This window comes from Pleurodeles waltl, chromosome 1_2 (assembly GCF_031143425.1).
Source record: "Pleurodeles waltl isolate 20211129_DDA chromosome 1_2, aPleWal1.hap1.20221129, whole genome shotgun sequence".
NCBI lineage: Eukaryota > Metazoa > Chordata > Amphibia > Caudata > Salamandridae > Pleurodeles > Pleurodeles waltl.
In genome coordinates this window covers 1195757518-1195781958 of record NC_090437.1, presented here as the reverse complement: position 1 = coordinate 1195781958, position 24441 = coordinate 1195757518, and the positions used below count along the sequence as shown (strand labels likewise).

Sequence of the window (24441 nt, the reverse complement as noted above, 5' to 3'; positions counted from 1 at the left end):
CCCAGTGCAACATCTACCTGATGGCCTCCCTATGTGGGAATTCTTAAGCAGATTTCTTCCGCCGGTCACAGTACCTCCCTTCTACAGCCTCACGACAATCAGAGCCAGACTGGCCGTTCTGCCATGCATTTCTCTGGTAGGCTGCAAGCCTGGGGGTGCTTTTCAGAGTAGAATAGGCGGTCATCACCTGCACTTCCTCCACAGCCCCATTACACTCCCTATTTGCCGCAGTGTGGCGCCGGTCTGAACATTTTCCCCAGTACTGATTTTGGTTTCCTGATGACAACCTCTCCTCAGCCCATGGGACTGACTGGCATTCTCCTTAGATATGACTGTCCACAGATACTTTATGCAATTCCTACACTCCGATTACTGTCACAGATGTAGCTGATGTATAGCAAGGGCACAATAGCTAGCCAGGGGGAACATTGGAAGAGAGAGAGAAAACCAGCTGTTCCAGCGTCTGCTCCAGTCTCTGCCAGTGTTGTAATATCACTGGAAACCAGCTCTTGTTGCTAATGGCTTAAACAGATAACATTGTACTGAAATGAACAGCAACAGGATGATAGCCAAAGGTAAGACAAAGCCCCAACACTGGTGTAGGCCTATATGTACTCACCACCGCTGAGCTTGTGATGATCGAAGCAGAAACCCAGGAGAAGCTTCATCAACCGGGTGGAAGCAGAGGATACAAAAACCACCAGCACCTGTAGAGCGAGGAAGAGGTGACAGCAGCGTGCAACAAAGTCTTGGAGGTCCTATGAGGAGAGGAAGTAACCAACAAAATAAGGAAAAACACAACAAATTTGAGGGGTGGTATGGCTCAGTGATGGACTTAAGAGGTAGTAGAAAGCCACAGCAAAACACACACTTTGTATTACGCTTTGCCTTCAAGTCATCCTGGGGCAAATTGCTCTTAAAAATTTGAACTTTGTAAAACCATGTTTCTAGCCTCCTCACCAGGCCTACTGTATAAATCAATTGGAGTACTCCCTTTAGATTTAATGCTCTGCCCTGTCCCACATTTCTTGAAACGTCCTCTTAAGTGCCAAATATTGTAGGAATTGCCCCAGTAGTATGTTTTCATGTTCAATTAAGTCCTGTTGCGTGTTCTGGTTACCTGTGTCATAGTAGTATCCTACTGTTAAAATTCCAGTTTCAGTCCATGCAGACAGGTGAGACAACGTAAAGTATTGCTTGTTTTTGGGGAGTCCAGTTATGGGACTAACTGTGGCATACATCTTAATAAGTGAGTCAGAGTTAAGACATTATTTCCAGCATTCCAGTGCTGTTTCCAGAATAATATCATAGCCATTGCTGGGTGGGGTGTGTGCTAGTCAGGAGGAAATTGTATTTATCATTGCACAAATGCTTTAGAGCGATGTCTATCCCTCTGATGTGTTTGCTCTCTATCCATTTAACAATCTATTGCAATTAGGCAGTGCAAGATACTGGATTATTTGCTGACGGGGTGGAAGCCCCACTCAAGAAACATCCGCAATCACTGCCAGGGTGTACCACAAAAGTCACTAAGTTAACCTGTGTTTAACCCTCTGGAGCTTGGCATAGCGCAGTTAGGCTTAACTTAGAGGCACTGTGTTAAGTATGTATGCAGCAATAAAATGAAAACACAACACAAGGAAAATCCCTACCCAATTTAGAACAATAAAGTAATTTTCAACAAATAAAATGATACCAGAACGACAAAAATCCAATAAGTAGAACCACAGAAAAGCAATATCAAAGTTATAAGTATAGCGCCTAAAAAAAACAAAGGGCCACTTGCGGTCATCTGGTTGTACTGACTAGGGAAAAGTCACAAGCTCAGGCTGACTGCAATGAGTCATGGGCGAGATCCAGGGACTAGGTTAGTCCCTCTAAAAACGTTACCTTCTGAAAATCGGAGTGAAGAATTCAGTTTGTGGTGGAGGAAGCTGCGAAGAGCAGGGAGAGCATTGCAGATGGTCGTCACTGTACAGTGAAGAGCAGGTTGGGTGCCGTAAATGGTTGTCGCTGTAGCGCGAAGATCCATTGGGCATCGTAGATAATCGTTCCTGGAACTTCATGTTGGCAGTCACCGCAGGCTGGCATTGTACTAACAAGAAGTGCAGATCTGTTGTTGCTAGTTTTCTCTGGCAGTCTCTGTAACACGAAGAGTCTGGTTCACCAGAGCTTCAAGTTGGCGGTTGACACAGGTGGCAGAGTCTTGGCTGAAATGGGCCGTTTGCAAGCCCAAAACTTCAGGATTTCACTTTCTTTCACCGGAGGAGCTCAACTGATGCCAGCAAAAGGTCTAGTACCTGGGGAGACACCTCTGGGTGATCAGGAATTCACTACAGCATAGGTCAGCAGGGCTCAGGCAGGTCCAATTGCATGTAAAGGCAAGTCCATTTGTAGGTCTAGTGCAGCAAGTCACCTGAGCAGTTGCAGGGAGTCCTCTGGAACTTTTTATGTCCCTGTAGCTCAGAAGGGTCAGCCAACTGATCCTTGATTTCACTCTGGTAGCCTGGGATAAAGGGAGTAGGTCTAATATTCCTTCTCCAACAGCAGGGCAGCCCTCTGGGAGTAAAGTCAGTCCTCAAACAGCAGGGCAGTCCTCTGAGGAACAATGCAATCCTTTTATGTCGTGTCCACAGATCCAGAAGTGAACCGAAGAATGGAAATGGGGGGATTTGCTATAAATCCTCCACATCTGGTTCTAGAAAGTTCTTTCATTCCCCTGCCAAGGCTCCTAGATGTTTGGGTGACAAAAGGCAGGGTACGCCTGAAGACAGATTTCTTTGTGTGTGCCGGAGGCAAATCCCTTTGCCCCCAGCCATCCTGGCAGGATGGCCCATCCTATCCACATCTAATCCCCTTTTGTGTCACTGTCTACACAAATTCCAACAGCAGAGCCATGCACAGTCCTATGACCCAGGATACTGGCAGAAAGCACAAATGTTTAGGACAACAAATACAGAAAGTGTTGGCAATGCCAATTGGTCACCGCAATCCGAGATGTATTGGCGTTGTCAATGGTATTGTTTTTTTAATCCATGTGTTATGAAGTGTCTAACAGGCTCCGAAGTGACAACAGGTGACAAGATGACTAAAAGAGTAACACTAAGGCAACTTCCCTTCATTTGATCTTTCACCAGTGACACCTCTTTCTGCCACCTTCCCGTGTTTTTCCTTTCGCCTTCTGCCACTGCAGCACTTTGAAGTTGCAAGGGGGGAATGCAGAAAGAAAGGCGTAAGACCTTGAAGAGGAAACACCATCAGCATCCTGGCTCATCTCTCACCTCCCAACTCATGCTAGAAAGCAATCCGTAGGAGGGAGAAGGCAACAAGTAACATGGGGCAGAGGGCACTAGTGAAGGGAGGCAGGACACCAGTGAGAGTGCAACACAATAAAATGTTTTTTTTTTTTAAGTGAGTGAAGAGAAGCAACACTGAGGATGAGTAGGGAAAGGCAAGGTAATGTGGAGGACTGTGGTAAGAAGCAACAGGGAGACTGGGGGGGGAATATGCAAAGTGACAAGGACAATAGACTAGTTTATCTTTAAAAAAATGCACCACATTTACTACTTTTACCTTAAATGAAGACTGCACGCCATGTGTCAATGTAACTTTTAAAATAACACTGTAGCGCACATATTATGTGTTTACCCTTGCAGTAAGTTGTATTATATTCATATAAATGGCCCACAAGCACCGTAGTGGCAATGTAGTTCTACGGCACCAGTCTAGGTATAAAGCTACAGAGTGCTGTAGAATAGAAAGGTTGGTTCAAGTTGGGGAAGGTAATATTTGGTTACAAATTGCAGAGTTTTGACGTTGGTGTCCACGTGAGCTTAGCAATAAGGGTGTTTACTTCCGGCCATCAGACTGTTTTTAAGCTTCTTCCTAAGTCCCACTGATTTTGGGACAGCAGGAGAGAGACAGCCAAAGTAGAGTGGGTGGTGTGAAGAAAAGCACACGCTCGAAAGACAGCATTGTTGTGCTGGGGAGGGAAGAACATGGCAGGTAGCGCAGGAGAGACATGCATAATGGTGTCAGTAAGAAAACAATCCACTCTTGTAGAGTGCTTAAACAAAAAGAAACAAGAAAAGATCTAGCATACTGGTACAGTTGCTGGATGTGGAACTAGCAGACACGTTCCGACCGACACTCGCAATTTTCTTTTTCATTTGGCACTTTGGAAGGCATTTCTAAGGGCTTCAAACAAGGCACAACTGGATGGTGTCTGTTCTGGGGGGGAGTGGGGTTTATGGGGGGGTGAACTGTCTTCAGATCCATTGTTCCAGCCCTTTGTTCTAGACCTCACCCGTTCTCAGCAGAGTAGTAGCAGATGTTCGCTGTGGGTGGCAGGATTTGAACAGAGCTGGCCACAGGGGAGGAAGAGACAGTACCAGAGGCATAACGGAGCAAACATAAACAATAGTGCTTGTGCAAAGCACTGTTACCCAAAGAAAAAAGTAGTCCCAAAATGGCCGCTATGTATGGAGATGTGTAATTGGCATGTGCTCTCGGGGAGGGCTCAACAGAGGAATAGGCATGACACATTTATGCCATGGATGAATGGAGATGAAGAATTGAAGAGTGACAGTGTTTTCCGCAAATACGAAGCCTATGGGCAGGCTGTATGCCCAGATGTAGATACAGCATGTCTCAGTTCGAGAGAGCGCATGCGCGCCGTCTAGAGCCGAGACCTAAAAAGGAGACAAAAATAATTTGAGAAAAATATATCTTGGACTACACAATACTAGCTAGAAAAATAAAAAATGAGTGTCAGCATGATAGAGTCTATTCTATAAAATGGGACGTGTTGAGGGAAATGGCAATTAGCTGAGAGAGATATACCTCTCAAGGGTCCTTCATCAGCAAAGCATCTATATCAGCAGCAAAGTCCAGTTAGGCATGTCATCAGGAAAGGTGCAGAGAGAGAGAATCTGACTAAAAGTCAGATGAGCATCTGAGGATCTGTTCTAAACTTTCAAAGTCTATCCCTAATATAAAAAGCATAAATCAAATTTGATTAGTCAGTTTAATGCCATCATGTCACGGAAAAAGGAGCATCATTCAATAAGAATAAATGGACAACTTTACTTTGCAACAGTTCGGTACGGGAACGTCATGTGAACATCTCCTCTTTCTGTGAGACTTCAAACAGTTGAAACATTTGTATTCCTTTGCAACAGTCTGTTTGGTTCCCAGGTTTTACTATGGAATTGTCTCAGTTCCGTGTGAATCCATACACTGATGGCAACATTTTATTCCACATTAAGTCCACTGGCTTGGAGGTTCCTTTCCAAAGACACTAAACTAAAAGTCTCTGTGTGATTGAACGATGAACCTATTGCTGCTTGCAAATCTTCTCAGGAGAAAGAATCGGAAAGAAAACCTCACGTTTGAAAGAATAATGATTCATCACTTTTACATGACTACAAAATACGAGCTCTGTGGGTCTAAGTTATGCTAACACAAGAAAAATAAGTTGCATTACAGTTAATCACTGCAATTTAATAAAACAAACGTATATCTCATTAATATTAATAGTTCATTAGTATGAGCAATACATTTTACTTTAAATGATAACTTTTTCAGTAAATGTGGCATAGAAGTACAATTGTTTCATGTTTTCACAAGTTTAAACTCATAAATCACACATTAAACATTTAAAAAATATTGATACTAGCAACTAGTCTACGGTCTAAATTATACATTAACATCACTTTTATTTCACTAACATATTATTTAATACGGAATGCACAATTGTGAACACCATTAAATGAAAACATAAGTATATTTAAAATGTGTGTCAGTGTATCTTTTTAAGTTGGCTGTCAGACATGGTACATAAATCGTCACCTTCTGCTGACATCTGGGTCACTAAAAGCATTACTAAAATGTATACTGCAACACTACTGTAATGGCCTAGAATGTGGAAACGGAAAGAAACACTCCAGGGCAGAGTCTGTGGCCTGGTAGACGTTATTGGATAGGTTACTATGTCACTTGGAAAAGGAATGGTGGAGGCTTTCACCCAGGATATGATATCCATTATTGGGCTAGAAGCAAATGCTTGCCTCGAATGAAAAACAGAAAGGGTTACAAAGTGGCTGGGCTCTTGCGGCCTGGAAGCAGACTCTTGCCCAGAAGGAAAAGGTATGGTTAGATTGGAAGTGAAGGGTCACCCGCATACATGCCATCATTTTAGAAGCGAAAAGTGGGAGATTTCTAGAAACAAAATCGGGAGAATGAATTTCCCCCATTGACTTCTATTGGGGCCTGAATCGAGTTACTGTTACGAATGGGATGTGCAGGTCTGCTGCTGCTGGATAGGATACTAGATATGCAAATGTACGTTTTTTTTTTCCTTCCTTACCTGTCAGGAGGACGGGGAAAATGCTAGGGCAGGCAGAGAGAGTGTGATGCAAGAGCTATGCACTAGCCTGCAGGAGCAGGTTACTGGCAGTGCATACTCCAAATTACACAAGACCAGGCCCTGTCAGCTGAAGCCAGCAGAGGAATCGGATTCTTACATGCACGATTCAGGAGGCGGGAGACTAACCTTGAAATCTGTAGTCTCCTGCCTGAATCAAGAGGATTGGCATGTATGCACTCGGCTGAGCTGGAAGCACACACTTGCTCAAGTGTAAGGAAAGGGTTGCACTAAAGGTGAAAAGTCACCTGTGCAGACTGAAGACAGGTGCATCACGGTGCATATTTTAAGGGCATGGAATTGGAAGCAAAAAGCATAAAACTTGTGGGGCATCAGGTTTGAAGGGGCAAGGTGAGATCATTCCATACATACCAATAGTCCCCATTCAGACAGGAGACTCCCGACTTTTGAAGACGAAAATTGCTTTATTTTAGCTGTCTCACGCCTGAAATCACCTCTTACTCAATATTAGCCAATGGGGAAAATACCTTCTCCCGGTTATTTTTGTAAAATCTCCCTCTTTCCTCTTCTAAAATGTTGTCATGAATGTCATACTGGGCACTAAATATGGGTCACAGTGCTCTTGGGTATGGAGGGAACAGACTCATGGAATAAGGGAATAATGTGGTGGTTAAATGATCGCTTGTATGTTGGGAATTACCTACTACAAAGAGTCTTAACGCGATTTTGTATGATATTATTTTTCACTTGGTCTACTAAAATGCTTCACAAATTCCAGAGAGCGACAGCAGCAATGTGGGTTTTTGCAATAAGAACGCTTCCGGTGAAGAGAACCACCCCCAAGAAATGCCCGTGAGAGGCACCTTGTTTATGTGAGGCAGGCGGTGTACACTGATCCCCGAGTCCCGTTAGACTAACAGTAGTTGTAAACACCGCGTTACAGTAAAGCGCATAGTTCCGCCATATTGGAACACTTCTCAAAGTTGGGAATAGGGACTTCTCTAAAAAAAAAAGCCTGGGTACGCTGACATAAATATTTTCTTAAATATCAAACAGGCAACTATACATTTGCCGTTAGTCTACACAATAATGTAAAACTTTGGTGAAAAATGCAAGAACACTGTATACAGTATTATATTTCAAAGTAAACTACCCCGTTGTGTATCACTTTGTATAGTCTTTTTCATATTTCGTTTTTAGAAAATCTAAAGGTCAAACTTAACAGGAAAAAATTGGAACGGATACCCAACCATGTAGTCCTTCTTTTATGCCCATGCCCGGCCCCTTCCTCTCCCCCGAGACCTTCCTTTACTCAGCCGTTCACCGTAGACCAATCGATGGGCTTGTTCATTCGTCCACTGTGGGCGTCCAATGGCCGAGCAGGTTGCTGAGAAGCCGTCCCTGTTAGCCGCACCCTGCGGTCTGGGCGGGGCCGTGTAGGAGCAGAGGGGCGGGGTGTGCCGGGTTCCGCGAGAGGGAGGCAGGGAGCGACGCAGCATCCCAGACCGGGAGCCCCGAAGACGGGCAGGTGTTGCCGAGTAGCACAGCTGCAGCCCCGCGCCTCCGCCCACGGTGAGTGCTGGCCGCGCAGCCCCTGCACGCTGAGCTGGCCCTGCATGCCCAGGGACGGACGCCCCTGGTGTGGGTGAGGAGGCGGCACTCGCTGCAGACGCTGTATGCGCCTTGTGCATGTTTACGGGATGCTCCGCTGCGGACAGGGCTCCCAGTGGGCATGCAGTGACAAACGTTGGAGTGCTTTTGTCAAATCTTTTCTCCCTTGGGTTTGATATGTGTTAGTGCGTTTGTCAAACCATTTCCCCTGCTTGGATTGGTCAACACTGCTCGTTCAACTTTCCTTTACCTGGCAAATGTCTCTTTCGAGAATGCACCTGTGTATATGTTAGCAATTAATGCCACGACTGTGATCACGTGGAGCATGCCTTGGCTGGGCTTTCAAACCTGCCTTCTGCGGGAAACAGGCCTGCTTATCTAAAGTGACCTTCTGTGCCAGTTCACTTGCCTGGCAATGGGGCCGTATACTATGAATCTGCCTGTCAAACCTGCCTCTAAACAGGCCTGCTATGCACTAACGTGGCCTTCTGTCCATGTCGCCTTACCTGATGCCTATGCCTCTTCTGTCAGATCTGCTTTTATACGCCTGTGAGTGCATCCCAGAACAGATGTGCTTGTGCATATGAGTGTCCGGCGTGCCTGTGTGCGCCTGTCTGTGATCACTGATAGATAATCCCTCCTGTGGATGTGATCTGTCGTGCATGCATGTGGGCGTACGTCTGTCCAACCCACCTGTTTGTGGCCTTTGGTTGTCAAAATGTCCCTTTACCTGTCAAACTTGTGTTTATCCGTTAGACCTGCGCCTGATAAATTTGCTGTTACGTTTTTGATTAAACCCCCCTTTACGCCTTCCAGTTATGCCTTAATGTACCTGTCAACATCTCCTAATGTGTTCTGGCGAGCACCTGATGAATCTGCTTGTTGCTTTCTCCAACCTTAAAGAGTCTTGATTGAAAATATTTATATGCAACGGCCTCAAACCTCGACGAAATTGTAATTGCAACAGGGGCAGCAGTCAGCGGAATACAGACTTCTTGTTTTCCGTTATTTTTCTTCCACTTCTGCTTTTTATTTATTTATTTGTAGCTGTATTTGGTTCTTGGTTTGAAGTCGAATCCCTTAGGGACGTCGAGCTGGAGGATGCGCCTCTCGGGGCGATTACTACCTCGATACCACCCACCTGCTGCGGTTTCTTTTGCACATCTTCCTTTGCCCACGTCATATTTACATCGTGTGTTCTTTAAAGTAGCCAATCAGAATTTCTGTAAACTATCAAGTGTAAACACCATGTATACAAGTAAATATCGAGCATCTTCTTTAGCCGCCCTTTCTAATGGATACTGAAGCACACTGTAAGCCAGCAGTGTTCGAGCGAACACTGTTGGGACATTTGTGTGCACAGCTCGCTTCTACGCCTTGGCATGCTGGTACTGCCTGTATAATTTGCATGTCATTAGAATGGGCATGAGTCACTGCAACCGATAAAACATCTTTACGCTGATGTCTTACAAAGGCTGGGACGCCTCTTCCAGCTACAGTAAATCAGCCCTTTGATGTCAGCTCAGGGACCCTGGGATGGCATTCCCTGCGAAAAACGGGCCCGAGCTTGTGACCTGGTAACTATAGAGACGTTAACCCATTGGTATTACTTTGCAGTCTCCTTTTCATGGCAAGAGAACATTAATGAAAACAATCATTGTGGCACCAAAGCAGCCCTTACTCCAGAACATGTATTAGGTGGTGAAAAAAAATGACTGCAGTGTGAGCTCTAAATATGTTCTTCAGTATTTCTCTTTTTGGAAAAGGAACAAGCCATATGTGGTTGAATGAATAATACGGTCTGACTTAGTTCCTGCATTCATTGGGGTGCATGTTTGCACCAGCCATCCCGTTTTTACCTGATCTCTTTAACATACATTTTCAGTTTGGGGGGTTCTGTTTTAAACAGTACTTTCATAATTAAAAAAACAAAAAAAAACTTTATTTACTTGTATGATTAATATAATACATCGTCATAGTTCAAACTTCACAGGTTTGCGTATCAGGCCAATATAATCTTAATCTGCTTCATCAAAGAAGCCTTTAATGAGTTGCTGGAATGCGTATAGACAGGAAGCTCACTAGGCTGTTAGTTGATAAGCTGAGTGTATACAACAACAATATCAGCAGTGTGTGTGTGTGTGTGTGTGTGTGTGTGTGTATATATATATATATATAATAATATAATGAGGCATTTTTCCGTTCTTGCGAACCTGAACCTCGTTGATCCATACAGAGGTATGGAATTCCTATCTCCGACTCCCAGAACATATTGTTTGGGGTCAGTGACAACAGGTTTTCATGTTAATTTTATCTGCTGGACAAGCCGGCCTAACCCACTGCAGCACAAACCTTTTGGCTGCCAGTTTACAGTACCACAGTGTGGCTCTGGGTTCTGAAAGAGGATTGCTTGCAACTAAGGCAAGATGTATAACCATATGTATAATTTGTTCAAGTGTTTATCATTTGTTAATGCAAAAGTCTTTACTATTAAGGTGAGTGCTGCAAGAAAATGCAGTTAGCTCTGAGCTCAGTTTGGTTCACTGAAAAGTGGTTCCAGTTTAAAAGCGTGTAGAGATGTTTGCACAATTTAACAATTTGATGCTACTTTTAATGCTCTCAGTCTGCACTCTTATAACATGCAATCAGATGCAGAAGCTTCAAAGCAAGACTGGTGATTGCTTGAAAAATTGAATATACTCAAACACTGCAGCTTGAATAAATAGTTTTGCTAATCTATTGTGCAACTTTACTTACTCACCATTACTCTGAGACATAATTTAGTAAAATGCGTTTGATGGATGCAATTATAAGAAGTCAGTTAGTTTAGTGCCCCCACAGGTATGTGTCATTGCATTTGTGCAGATTTATGACTTAGAAATTCACTTCAGTTTATTGAAGTAGGCTGGGAAACCATACTCTCAGCAAATTTTTGTGATGCCCATTTTCTTGTGAGAAAATACACCTATGTAGATTTGCTTAGGTTTGGGTACTGGTTTAGTGGAGCATTTGGAGATGTTTCAAAAAAGATGATTTTCGTCTTTATTCGGGAATTGTGGTATGATTAAGTCGGTAACAAGATATTTCTGCTACTATATTAAAATTGATTGAAAATGAATGTGTTATGTGATAATTGTACCCAGGTTCACGTGAACATTCTGGGTTGCTCTTGTAATTGTATTGTGTTGATGAAACATTAGGACATGAAATGTGCGTGTCACTGGTCCCAGTCATTAGGAAATATTAGTCTATGATGGGATGCAAATTGACTGAACAATTTTGAATTTCATTTAACCAAATGCACTGTTCTGCGGTTCTATTTTTATTTGGTTTTAGAGAAAAAAACAAAAGAATACGCAAAGTACTTAAAATTACATTCCAAAGCTTTGTATTCAATAACATTATTAATACAGGAAAAAGGTGGCAACGAAAGAGGTTTAAAGCCAGGTTTTGCAGAAAACCTAAAAAGTGCAAAAATGGGCTGTTCAAAATGGGACTTCCTTTTTTCACAAGTTGTGACCATGTAACTTTATTATCAAATGGTACCCCCAAATACATGAAGATCAGGGCACACAAGATTCCTGTCTCTTTAACAATATGAGTTTTCAGTTTGCTTTCAACAGACCATGGTATATGATTTTGATACATTGTTAGACAAATCTAGTTGGTTCATAAACAAGGTAAATGTATATAAAAGTTTCTGCAGGCCCAAATCGATCTGCAGTTAAAAAGAACCGCATGCTAAAGGCAAGACTGTAAGCTGCAAAACCCACTCTTCTTAGGCAAGTTTATTCTTGAATTGAGTAATGCATACATTTGCATTTAAGAAATCGTAGAATCATTTTCTACAAATTGTAGATTTTCTCCAACTGAATCTACATTTATATCCTCATAAATTATGGTTGTGACCTATCTTTGGTACATACGGATTAAAGTAATTGCTTTGATGCATCCCAGATAACTTTTATTTATTTGTGCCATTATGCTGACAATATCCGATATCAAGTGACACACCTTACCTTAATGTAGCAAATGGAAGAGTATGTTAGTAACCGGGTTTATTGGGGCCTTGATGGTCACCCTTCTGCCAGTTTTGCATGCACACATCCTAAGAGAGAGATGCTATGCTAGTCAGATTACTTATACTAGCTGCTTATATAATGTGAGTGAAGTTTGAGGTGCTAATCTGACAATTTATATTTTGTACATGTCAAAGAAAGCACCTGCTATGTGTTAAACTTTGAATAGAACGATTTATGCAAACAACAGGTAAACAAATAGCAAACTTTGCGCTCACTTTTCTCAGCCTCTAGTGAAAACGATTAGCTCTCCCCTCGATGTATCATGCGAGTTATAATCTGTAGCTTTAGTTCTTGGGTCTGACATTGGGGAATGGAGTGAAAATACGGCAGCAGTTAGATTTGGATAGAGTAGAAAAACATTTAATGTCTAGCTGACTTTGCAATCCTTTATATTGTAATTTGAAGCCTTGTCCTTATCTTTTACATATTCTCTTTTTAAAAAAAAAATCTGATAGAAATGTGGTTTTGGCATTAAACTACAGATTTCTTTCTATACCCAAAAGAGCAAAGGCTTTCATTATTTATCTATTTTTCAATTTATTTTGCCATAACAAGTTTTAGTTCCGCTTCAGTAGCATTTACATCTCGTGTATATTTGAGGGATTGAAAGACATGGATAAACTGAGATTTAATGAAGAAGGCTTACCTTAGTGTGGGTATCGAATTCTCAAGCCGGTTACGTCCAGTAGGAGTAGAGATTAATTGAATGAGACTTTCTAATTGACATCTTTCATGTTATTCTTTAAGTCAGCAACCAGCTTCCCCAAGTCTGCCTCACATGAACAATAGGTACATTTGTATCTGACAGTGTACAGGGGTTGATTGTGAGACCATATTTCAGTACCATACTCTATTCTTCATATTACAGTGAAAGATAAACAAAATAACATTGTGTCCTTTGGACAGCACACATGCAGCCCACATGGCTGCAGCACTGAATGCACAGTAGCAGACATTACAGATAGTTTAGCTTAGAGTAAAAAAATATATTCTTTTCTGTAAAAAGAAGCTTTTTAGCAAGTAATGCTGTACATATCTATTATTAAATAGAGACTCTGCTATTCCTTGCGCTGTGCATGACCACAGATTATGGATAAATGCTTTTATCTTCATCTCTCAGTATTAAAATGGAGTTCTTGTTGTACAAGGGCAGAACAGTTGCGTCGCTAGGCAGAATAAAACTACATAGATATACCACTGCACAGAATCTATTACATTGACATTGTCACTACTGTGAGTAGCACTACTGAGTCTATATCTACATTCAGTAAGATAAGTACAAGGGGTAACAGCAGATGCTCCAAGACATATTTTAGATCTGTACATCTGTGTCCTAAAACTATTCAGGGGACAGCTGCAGTTGGAAGTTTTGATGTGGAAGAGCAAGCATTCTGGCAGAAGCAAACCGGATTAAGGTCTATGGAAGTAAATGTAGATTTTCCTAGTAATTTATGACGGAAAGTTTTAATTTTATTAAAGACACAGAGGTGAATATTATGCATTCTTTTCTTACTTTATTTTAAACAGCAGCAGTCAAGAACTACAGCTCCCAAAAAGACTAGCAACAGGCTAGCCAATGGGAGTAAAAAAGAGTCAAACGTTGGACCAATAAGGGAACACCACAAACCATAGAGTCTACCCTTGACTGCAAGCAGCCCTCTTTTCTTGAGCGAGCAGATCAAGCAGTCATAAAACAAAGGGTAAATAAGTCCAATAATTGCCAAAGCGAGAGAAGCAGAGCAGAAGTCCTGAACACGGACAACAAGCCAGATAACCGTTAGTGTAGGATGGAGGTCCTGAATATTCTGGAGAGTTGAATCCTGAGGTTTTGCTTCGACAAGAGTGGAAATGGAGGAACTGGAATTATTCTGATGACGGTGGTAATGCTGGAGTCGCTGGGAGGGAAAAAGAAAAAATATGTGTTAGTAGAAAACAGCGGTTGGATAATATTCGCCGCCATGTCTTTAATAAAATTAAGACTTTCCGTCATAAATTACTAGGAAAATCTACATTTTATGTCAAGACCGGAGGCTCTATTATGCAAGTTTAAAGCTTGTCAATGACTAAAGAAGTTGCAGTTCTAACAGGTTTGCAATAGAAGGTCCTAAAAACATTATCATTAGACCAATCGGCCGACCTGAGAATGTCCTCCAAACTGGAACCCAGAGAGAATGCCTTAGACGCCATAGCTCCCCTGGAAGAATGGGCTCCAAAAGTGGAAATATCTATACCCACTAGGGACATGACCGATTTAACCCAACGGGCCAAAGTGGCTGAAGAAATTGGTTTATGAGACAGAGCAGCTCTGCACAGTCTGCACAGCTTACGAAAGGAAATCAAAAGTTGGTTAGCAGAGGACGTTCTCAGGTTACAGGTTCTTTTTTCCTACTCCTTTAAACAAAGACCCACACAGAGTTTTGGTTTGTCAGGAAAGAAAGGATAGAAAACCGAATGTAGATTGGTTTTGGTACGTTTAGAAATATGAAATAGGACACCTGTAGGTAAGAACTGAAGGGCAGAAACGTCTAGCGATTTAACATCCGAGACGCGTTTAATAGAAATCCAGCACAACAACATAGTGAGTTTGGCAGAAAGCATTTTTAGAGAAAGACCTGAATTGTCTGGCCAATTAAGTAACAAGTTCAAGACTAAAGAAACATCCCAAATATGGGAATACTTGGCGGACGGAGATTTCGACAATTTCACACTCTTCAAAAGTCGACAGATTAGAGGATGTTCCCCAATTGGCCTTCCATCGAAATAACAATGGTGCATAGAAATAGCAGATCTATAAAGGTTTATAGTTCGATATGACTTACCTGCACTAGCTTGAGCGGCTAAGAAATTAATCATTATATTCAGATCCGCTGAAAAGGGATTGGCACATTTTCCCACACACCAGCCTGACCAAAGAGACCAGGCTGATCTGTAGGCTCGCCTTGTACCAGGCGTTACTAATGAATTCTGAAGCCTCTGTCGAAATTGAAAAGACCTGTTGGGGGAACCGGAGATCTTCCAAGCTGAAAGGGTTAATGAATCGCTGAGGATTAGATTGTGGGGAAGTCCAGATGGGTCCAGAAGGAGAGACGGAAACACTGGAAGAAGAATGGGAAAGTCTATCGATAGCTCGAGGAGAGGAGGAAACCAGACCTGGGACTGCCAAAAGGGAACTACAAGGACCAGAGATGCTTTTTGACGTCTGACCTGGACAAGCACTCTGTTGATTAAGATGAAAGGAGGAAAAGCGTAGTTGAGCGACCGGGACCAGTCCTGGAGGAAAGCATCCGTAGTGATGGCCAGAGGATCGGGCGCCATCTGAAGAAGAGTGGAAGTTGAGAATTGAGCTGAGACGCAAAGAGATCTATGCAAAAGGGGCCCCATTTGTTCACGAGTTGTTGGAAAACTGACTGGTGCAGCTTCCAATCGCTGGAGTCCTTGAGATGACAGGAATGCCAATCTGCAGTGAAGTTCAAGGAGCCTGGGAGGTATTCGGCTCGAAGGGAAAATTTGTGGGACAGACAGTACTCCCAAAGGCTCTTGGCCAGGAGGCCAAGGGGTCTGGATCTGGTGCCTCCAAGATGGTTGATGCACCGTACTGTGGCTAGGTTGTCCATACGGAGAAGGATGGAGCATTGAGCTCTGTTTTTTTTGTAAAACTTTTGATCGCAAAGTAGCCTGCAAGAAGCTCTAAACAATTTATATGCAATTTTGACTCCTCTGTGGACCATATACCGCCAGTCGATATCGAACCACAGCGGGCGCCCTAGCCCGTGAGACTTGCATCCGATTCCAACACAAGATCGGGCACAGAGGGGAAGATGGATCTGCCGTTCCAAGCATCTAAATGGGATATCCACCACTGAATTTCCATCCGAGAATCCTCGTCTAGAGACACGAGGTCAGAAAAAGCCAAACCTCTGCGAAGATGAAGAATTTTTAGTCGTAGAGCGTGATATTGGAGTGGTCCTGGGAAAATAGCCTGGATTGAAGAAGAGAGAAGACCCACAACCCTCGCGAGGGACCTTAGAGAAATTAGATCTTTTTGAAGCGTGAGAGCCAGTTCTCTTTTGATTGCTGTGACCTTGGCAGAAGGAAGGAGAAGAGTGGCCGAGACAGTCTATTTGAAATCCTAGAAACTCTACTTGTTAGGAAGGGACGACCATAGATTTTTCATAATTTATAAGGAAACCTAGTTCTGTGATGAGCGAAGTTGCTGTATGGAGATGAGAAAGAAGAGAAGACACGTTCTGATGCATGATAAGAATGTCATCAAGGTAAATTATAAGTCTGTAACCCAGAGACCTGAGAGAGGCTACGACAGGTTTCTACAGTTTCGTGAAGCACCAGGGTGCTGACGAAAGGCCAAAAGGAAGGGAGGAAAACTGCTACGTTTTTGACCTCCATTGGAACTGCAAGAATTTCCTGTGAGCAGGATGAATAAGAATGGTGAGATAGGCGTTCTGAAGATCCAATCTGATTAGTCAGTCGTATTGAAGTAGAATATCCCTGAGATGGAGGATAGTTTCCATCTTGAAATGCCGGTAGACCACAAATTGATTGAATGATTTGAGATTGATTACCGGCCTTAGTTTTTTTTCTTTTTGTGGACAAATAAAAGGGAACTGATGAAACCGGAAGAATCAGGGATTCAAGGTTTGATCGCGTTTTTGTTTAAGAGCGATTGAATTTCTGAAGTAATGAGAGAGGACATTGACAGAGAGAATCTTGGAAGGGGGGGGGGCGATGGGACTGGAAAGGAGGAGAAAAAAGCTTGATGTAATAACCCTGTACGGTGCTTAGAACCCAAGGGTCCGATGAAATTGACCTTCATTTTGGAAGGAAATAACGTAACCGGCCTCCCACGGGAAGGCCAGAAAATTGGCTTACCTTGTGAATTGCTGGATCTGGTGTAACGGTGTCCACGGTTGCGGAAGCCTCTTGACCTTTGCGGATAAAACTGCGGTTTAAACTCCTGTCCGTAGGAATTGAAGGAGTTGGAGGAGCTTCTTGTACCTTGGTTTCGGTATGCCCGGCCGGTAAAGCTGCTCCTGCCTCTACCGGCCCGTGCAAAAACCCGTTGGTTAAAGACCTTTTTTTAACGATTGTTGGGCCTTATCTAAAGAGGAAAAAGTGGAGACATAACGGCTGAGGTCTTTGATAAAAGAGTCGCTGAATAGTTTTGCCGTCGGCCTGGATGCCAGGATCCAAAGTGGCTAGATTAGCTAGCTTAAGATCCATTTTTAACAGGAGACCCTTCTGTCTCTCATGAATGATTGCTGAGTTGACGTTCCCGAAGAGGCAGAAGGCTCTTTGAGTCCAAAGAGAAAGATCTGAAGGATCAATCGGAGAATCCTCCAGCCTGGCTGATTCAGCTAAATTGAAAATCTGAGCGAGGGGTCCCACTACATCCAGGAGTTTGTCCTGGCAAGTCGTCCAGGCCTTGTCAACCCCTTTGCGGGGATCCTTGCCAAATTTCGTGAAGAAAGTTATGAGGGACTGGTCAATAGCAGGAGTGGCGGTTATATTAGATTCCAGTGAAGGCCTAGGGCATTCTGATCTCAACTTTGCATGTGTCTGCTTGTCCAGAGGAAAACGCAGACTGGATGAAATGTAATCTCCTACGTGATCCAACGGAAGCCACTCTGTAGAGTTAGGGTGGTGAATCAGGGAAGGATCAAACATCGGAACACCCTCTGAATCGACAATTCTGGGAGCAGAATCACTCAGAGAGTTTGGGGCGTTTGGAGGGAGGCGAGGATGGAGGAAAGAAGTCATCAGGATTGTCTGAGTGCGACAAATCATCCATGTCCTCATCATCGGTGTCCAAAGGTTTTGAGACAACAATCTTTTTTGGCGCGTCAATATGCTTCAATTTAACTTTACATTTTAAATGAGAAGACGAAAGGTTTTTAGTAATATTCCCCTCCTTCACAGGAGGCCTGGAAGGAATCAAGTCCTCCGTCTGATGTGAGGCAACCTCACTGTCCAATTGAGCGCCTTTAGCAGGTTTAGCCGTAGCCTGCTTGCGTTTTCTGCCTTCCCCAGCAGAATGGGCCAGAGAATTGGACACCATGGACTTTAAGGTATTCTCAATGTTCTTAGACATTTTATCCATAGATGCTTGTAAAGCATGTTTCACTGATGACTGGATAAATGTTTAAATCCTGTTTAAAAACGTCGTCCTCCTCATTTATTTCAGGCATAATTGGGGAACTATCAGGATCCATAGACAAAATTAAGAAAATGATTAAAGCCAATAAACCGAGACAAATACGGAAAAATATGATTAAGAGACTGAAATTGAAGCAGATATAAATGCTTAGGCAGGAGGGGGCTAACTAGTTGAACAACAAGCTCTCCGGTGAAACAAACCACTCCGTGAGGGCGGAGCAGTATCAGGAAGCCGGCTGTCGGAAGGAGCCGCGCCCCCAGCACTTCGACTTGGACCGCAGGGAGCAGCGCGGTGAGACAAGCAGCCTGAGAGGAACGAAAAACGTCGCCGGTAGCCGAACGAAGCAATAAAAACCTGTCGCCGAGGTCAGTAGCGCGAATGAACGCAGCGCGCTGACAGAAACTGGCAGAACACGATAATAGACCACGCGATGGTTGGGGAGCGCACAGCGCGTGAACGAGGTGACTGAGGGAAGGGGAAAGGGGGCAGGAGTCAACGTGCCAAACAGTGAAAACAGCAATAATGGAAGCCACAAGGTAATAAAACAACCATGAATAAAGACAAAAGCAAAATACAAATATTATAAGCACAATTGAAGGAGACCATGAAAGAGTACTTATCTTGACTGCGAGCAGCAAGAAAAGAGGGCTGCTTGCAGTCAAGGGTAGACTCTATGGTTTGTGGTGTTCCCTTATTGGTCCAACATTTGACTCTTTTTTTTTTTTTTTTTTTCTTTTTCTTTTTCTCCCATGGGCTAGCCTGTTGCTAGTCCTTTTGGGAGCTGTAGTTCTTGACTGCTGCTGTTTAAAATAAAGTAAGAAAAGAATGCATAATAGAGCCTCTGGTCTTGACATAAAATTGAGGTTTCTGCAATTACTGTAGTTCAAATGCATATGCTCCTGTACAAAGCATTTGACCACAGGTAGCCAATGAAGCTTGACTGAGTAGCCGGAACTATAGCTGTTTCGAGGAAGGTCAAAAAGACGATGTGCTGCTTCATTTTGCACCACTTACACTTGTTCAGTCAGATAAGTCTCAAGGCCAAGTTAAGAAATGTAGCAGTAATACAAGCATGTTCCAGTAATTGCCTGGATATCTCCAAAGTGACTGCAAATGGTAGGAGTAGACCAATTTTTTTAAAGACATTTTAAGTAGCTCAAGTGAATTTTTTGAGTAGTGAAAGTTAATGATTGATGAGAAGTGAAACCTATATTATAGACAGGACTACTGGAATAATGCAGTACTGTGACGTTTCCCGCATACTTACAGATTTGCTGTGTTTTTCACCTAGTCCATCATCTGCTGCATAATTTGAAGATTTTACCAAACAAAATAAATTTTTTTCTAGGTTATACAGATCAAAAGTCACTTAAAACTTTGCGACGTCCCTGGCGTGACCTTCCTCCCTAAGGGCCAGATGTAGCAAAGGGTTTTTCCCATTCTGTGTCAATGGGAAAATGTGTTCGTACATATGGCCCTAAGACCTGGTTCACCCCCGCATCGTTCCCAGACCGCCACAGAAACTCCTAGCGGCTACTAGATGAAACATTGCGACTGCACCAATAGACACGGAGGGGGCATCGCCATCGTACACAAGGAATCCTATATTATGTTATGTTAATTCATTTGTAGAGCGTATGTCTAACCAAAGGCCTCCCAGCGCTAGGTCAGAACGAGCAACATAACCTGCAAAAGGTGTGAGATACAGATCCACCCCCCAGACTCTTCAACCTCTGAAGCAACAGAATCACCCACCAACTCGCCACCATCCTCAACGCCTCCATAACTACAGCCACCTTTCCCTATGCATGGAAACACACAGAGGTGAGACCCTTCAAAAAACCTTAGTCTTACCCCCAGTGAGCTTCAGAACTACCAGCCCATCTTCCTCCTTCCGTTCCCTGACAAAGTCCTGGTGAAGGCCATCAACATCCAACTCACCAATCGTCTGGAAAGAAGCAAACTGTTGGACCCATCGAAATAAGACTTCATAACCAATCACAGAACCGAGACGGCCCTGATTGCCGCAACAGATGACATCCGTGCCGTACTTGACAGAGGAGAATCAGGCGCCCTCATCGTCCTAGACCTCTCCGCAGCCTTCAACTACACCGGAATGGAATCACTGACTATTCGCTCAGAGGGATGGCATCCTTCCTCACAGGACACACCCATAGTCCGCCTCTCTCCCTTCACCTTGCACCCCAAGCACACCATCTGCTGAGTTACTCAAGGCTCAGCCCAATCCTCTTTAGCATCTGCATGACACCACTTGCAGACATTGTCAGATTCCACTACATCAACATCATCATCTACACTGACGTCACACAGCTCATCCTCTCACTCTGTGTGCCCCACATCGACGACGATCAACTTCCACAACTACATGAGGAACGTTGCGACATGGATAAAAGACAACTGCCTGAAAAGCAACACAGGCAAAATGGAAATTCTGATCTTTGGCAGACTCACTGCCCTTTGGAACAACTTCTGGTGGCAAGCACAGCTCTGCACAGTCTGCACACGCTGAAAGACCACACCCACAAACTCTGCATCATCCTGGACAGTGAACTCTCCATGCAACGTCAGATCAACGCAGTCTCCTCAGCCTGCTTCCACACGATCCGCATGCTCCGTAAAATCTTCAAATGGCTCTGCATTGGCACATGGAAAACTGTGACGCAGGCCCTCATCTCCAGCCGGCTTGACTACGGCAACACACACTATGCTGGCACCATCACCAAACTCATGCAAAGACTCCAGACAACCCAGAATGCAGCAGCCAGACTGATCCTCAACCTGCCCAAGAGTACACATATCATCCAACACCTATAAGACCCTTACTGGCTCACCGTCTAGAAGAGATGCCATTTCAGGCTCCTTAACCACACCTACAAAGCCCTCCACAACCAAGGATCTCCCTGCAGGAACCACCGCCTGATCTACCACCAACCGTCCAGAAACGTCCGCTCTGCACACCTCGCTCAGACACCACACATCCGGCGCTTCGGAGGACGCTTCTTCTCCCACTTCACCACCAAAGCCTGGAACACTCCGCCCCACCTCCGTCTGCACTGCATCCTCGCTGGATTACTTCAGGAAGGGTCTTAAGACCTGGTTTTTCGACTGATACCTTCAGCACAGCACCTGGATACCTCCTGTGGTGATTAGCCGCGCTATGTAAGTGCGACTTGATTGACGTGTTGCTGCGCAATGGATAGCCCTGCAGAAAAGTCAACTGGTCACCTTTCAGTTGCCTATTGTTGTATTTGGACTGTTAAACTGTTATTAACGAAGTAGAACCTTAACCTAAGCAGTGTTATGTGTGAAAAAGAGACAATTACGCTGTAGTAGTTACAAAATGTGCTGCAATCCATTGCATAATTTGCCTTTTCATGTCACATAATTTGGTTCACAGTGCCGCATAATTTTGTCCTCCCAGTCGCATAATTCCAGTGGCCCTGATTATAGGCTTTGATAGCACATACGGGGGAAGGGGTCTGTGTTGACTGCCACCAGGAGTAAGACTGGATAGGATGCTTCGTGATCAGAAGCTCACTCCTATTGCAATTCATTATTTATCCAGTTTGCCACAGCCATAAGACAGTCTTGAAAGTTGTTTTGGGTGCAGCAGTGGTCGCGGTCTAACCTCTGGATACTGTTTGTTTTCTGCATATGCCATAAATGAAATCCCAAAAGAAGTTTACAAAGTCGAACCGTGGCTTTACCTTATGGCTCACATTTTGACTTCAGAGGCTGCTTAAAGTCGTATTTGTCCTCAGTTGCACATTTTGGAACTGTCTGTATACACACGGATACATCTAGAAGTAGCTGATGAAGTGTGCAAATATTTTTAATTTTCCGCCGGGATGAGAAAGGCACATTGCTTTAAAGAGGTATAGGGAAACCTACTGTGGAATTTTAACCCCTTAAATGCGGGCGACGGCCACTGGCCGACGCCCGCACTACCTCCCTGGTGCGGGTCACGACCAGTGGCCGACACCAGGGAGGGTGTTAATAAATCTCACCCGAGGATTTTTATTTTCTTTTCCCGGGAGACACGGAAGCTTCTGTGTCTCCCCCCCCACCCGCCCCTTTGTGACGCGCGGCGCGCTGACGTTACAAAGTTGTTTTCCCCATCGAAGCAGGAAGCAGCCTTGCGGCCGCTTCCTGCTTCGATGGGGAAAACGGCCTTCCCCACGTTCGGGAAGGCCTCGTAAGAAAGGGGAGAGTCTCACCTTTCTTACGAGGCCTTTCTGAAAATTGTTTCCTGGCCCGGGGGCCAGGAAACACTTTCAGGAAGGCCTCGTAAGAAAGGGGAGACTCTCCCCTTTCTTTCGAGGCCTTCCTGAAAGTGTTTCCTGGCCCCCGGTCGCAGCTGTGCTTTTTAAAAAAATAAAATAAAAAACTAAAATAAAAGGACAGGGGGTCGCCCGTGGGCAGGGCGACCCCCTGTGGGGGCAATATTTTTTTTTTAGATGTTGTAGGGTTTCCCTGGGGGCCATTTTGGCCCCCAAGGAAACCATACAACAACTAAAAAAAAATAGATCTATATATAGATCTATATATATATATATATATATATCTATGTACATGGATATATCTATGTAGATAGATAGATAGAGATATATATATATATATATATATATATATATGTAGATCTATATCAATCAATCAATCAATCAATCAAAGAGATTTATAAAGCGCGCTACTCACCCGTGAGGGTCTCAAGGCGCTGGGGGGTGGGGAATGGGGGGAGGGAAAGGGGCTGGGAGGTTCACTGTTCGAAAAGCCAGGTTTTGAGGCCCTTCCTGAAAAGAAGTAGGTTTTGGGTCTTGCGAAGGTGGGTTGGGAGGGCGTTCCAGGTTTTGGGTGCAAGGTAGGAGAAGGATCTGCCCCCGGTGGTGGTGTGTTTGATGCGGGGGACAGAGGCGAGAGAGCGGTCAGCTGAGCGGACGTTTCGTGTGGGGGTGTGGAAGGTGACTCTTGTTGAGGTAGGCAGGGCCTGTGTTGTAGAGTGATTTGTGTGCGAGGATGAGGATCTTGAAGGTGATCATTTGGTCAATGGGGAGCCAGTGGAGGGATTTGAGGTGTGGAGAGATGTGTTCGTGTCGGGGGAGGTCGAGGATGAGTCGTGCTGCTGAGTTCTGGATGCGTGTAGTTTGCGCTTGAGTTTTAGAGTGGTGCCGGCGTAGAGGGCGTTTCCGTAATCAAGCCTGCTGCTGATGAGTGCATGAGTGACAGTTTTTCTGGTCTCTGTGGGGGATCCATTTGAATGTTTTTTTCAGTATACGGAGTGTGTTGAAGCATGAGGAGGTGAGAGCGTTGATTTGTTGGGTCATCGAGAGGGAGGAGTCTAGGATGATGCTGAGGTTGCGTGCGTGGTTGGCGGGGGTGGGTGCAGGGCCTAGCGTGGTGGGCCACCATGAGGGGTCCCAGGTGTTTTTGTGTGGGCCAAAGAGGATTATTTCGGTTTTGCTTCAGTTGAGTTCCAGGTGGTTGGCTGTTATATATATATATATATATATATATATATATATATATATATATATATATATATATATATCACTTTTGTCAATATGTGTGTGGTTTCCCTGGGGGGGAAAAGGGTCCGACTTGTCTAGTGGCAGTTTTAGTGCCATAAAGAAGCGCAGAAGGTTTATATGCCTACTGCAAAGAGCAAATCTGTATTTTATGTAAATAGCTGAGTACATTAGTAAAGTCAGCCATTACCTGCGCTATAATACCAATGAAATGTATGTGCGGGTGGAGGGCGGCTATGGAGAGATGAAGGGCACTTTTGCTGGGTGGTAATGAGGGAATCAGAGGAGGAGGGAGTGGGAGCACCAATAATGATTGTTGGACTGGGCGCAGGAGGTGCTAAAGACTGTGACGAATGGTATGTGACAAGGTGTTTTTTGAGTGTCTTGAAAGTACGTGCTGATTGAGGGAAGAAGCGCAGGTAAGGTGGCCTCTACTGTTGCACGTATCTCACACACACCATCGATTTTGTGACTGTCTACGTAGGCTAGTGTTTTAGAGCAACAGTTTAGCCAATAGCAGAGATGGCATCTTGATGGATGACTGCTGCCTGCACTCTGGTTATAGAGGACCGCTCTGACATAGGATCAGAGACTGAGACATCAGATACTGGACAGCATCTGAGGAATAGGACAATGGCGCAGACTCTG

At 44.1% G+C, this 24441-nt stretch overlaps 1 protein-coding gene across 18 annotated transcripts in view; it reads left to right on the top strand.

The window, feature by feature from the left end:
• The first annotated feature begins 7791 nt into the window (after positions 1-7791).
• The window catches only part of ADD1 (adducin 1), a 572382-nt gene continuing 555732 nt past the window's right edge, over positions 7792-24441 (top strand). For 14 of the 18 annotated variants that reach the window (XM_069203558.1, XM_069203535.1, XM_069203549.1 and 11 more), the window contains exon 1: positions 7817-7957. The gene's annotated coding sequence lies outside the window, so the exon portion shown is untranslated. Of the gene's footprint in view, positions 7958-24441 lie in introns of all 18 variants that reach the window. The other 4 variants (XM_069203567.1, XM_069203541.1, XM_069203561.1 and 1 more) reach the window with 2 other exon arrangements.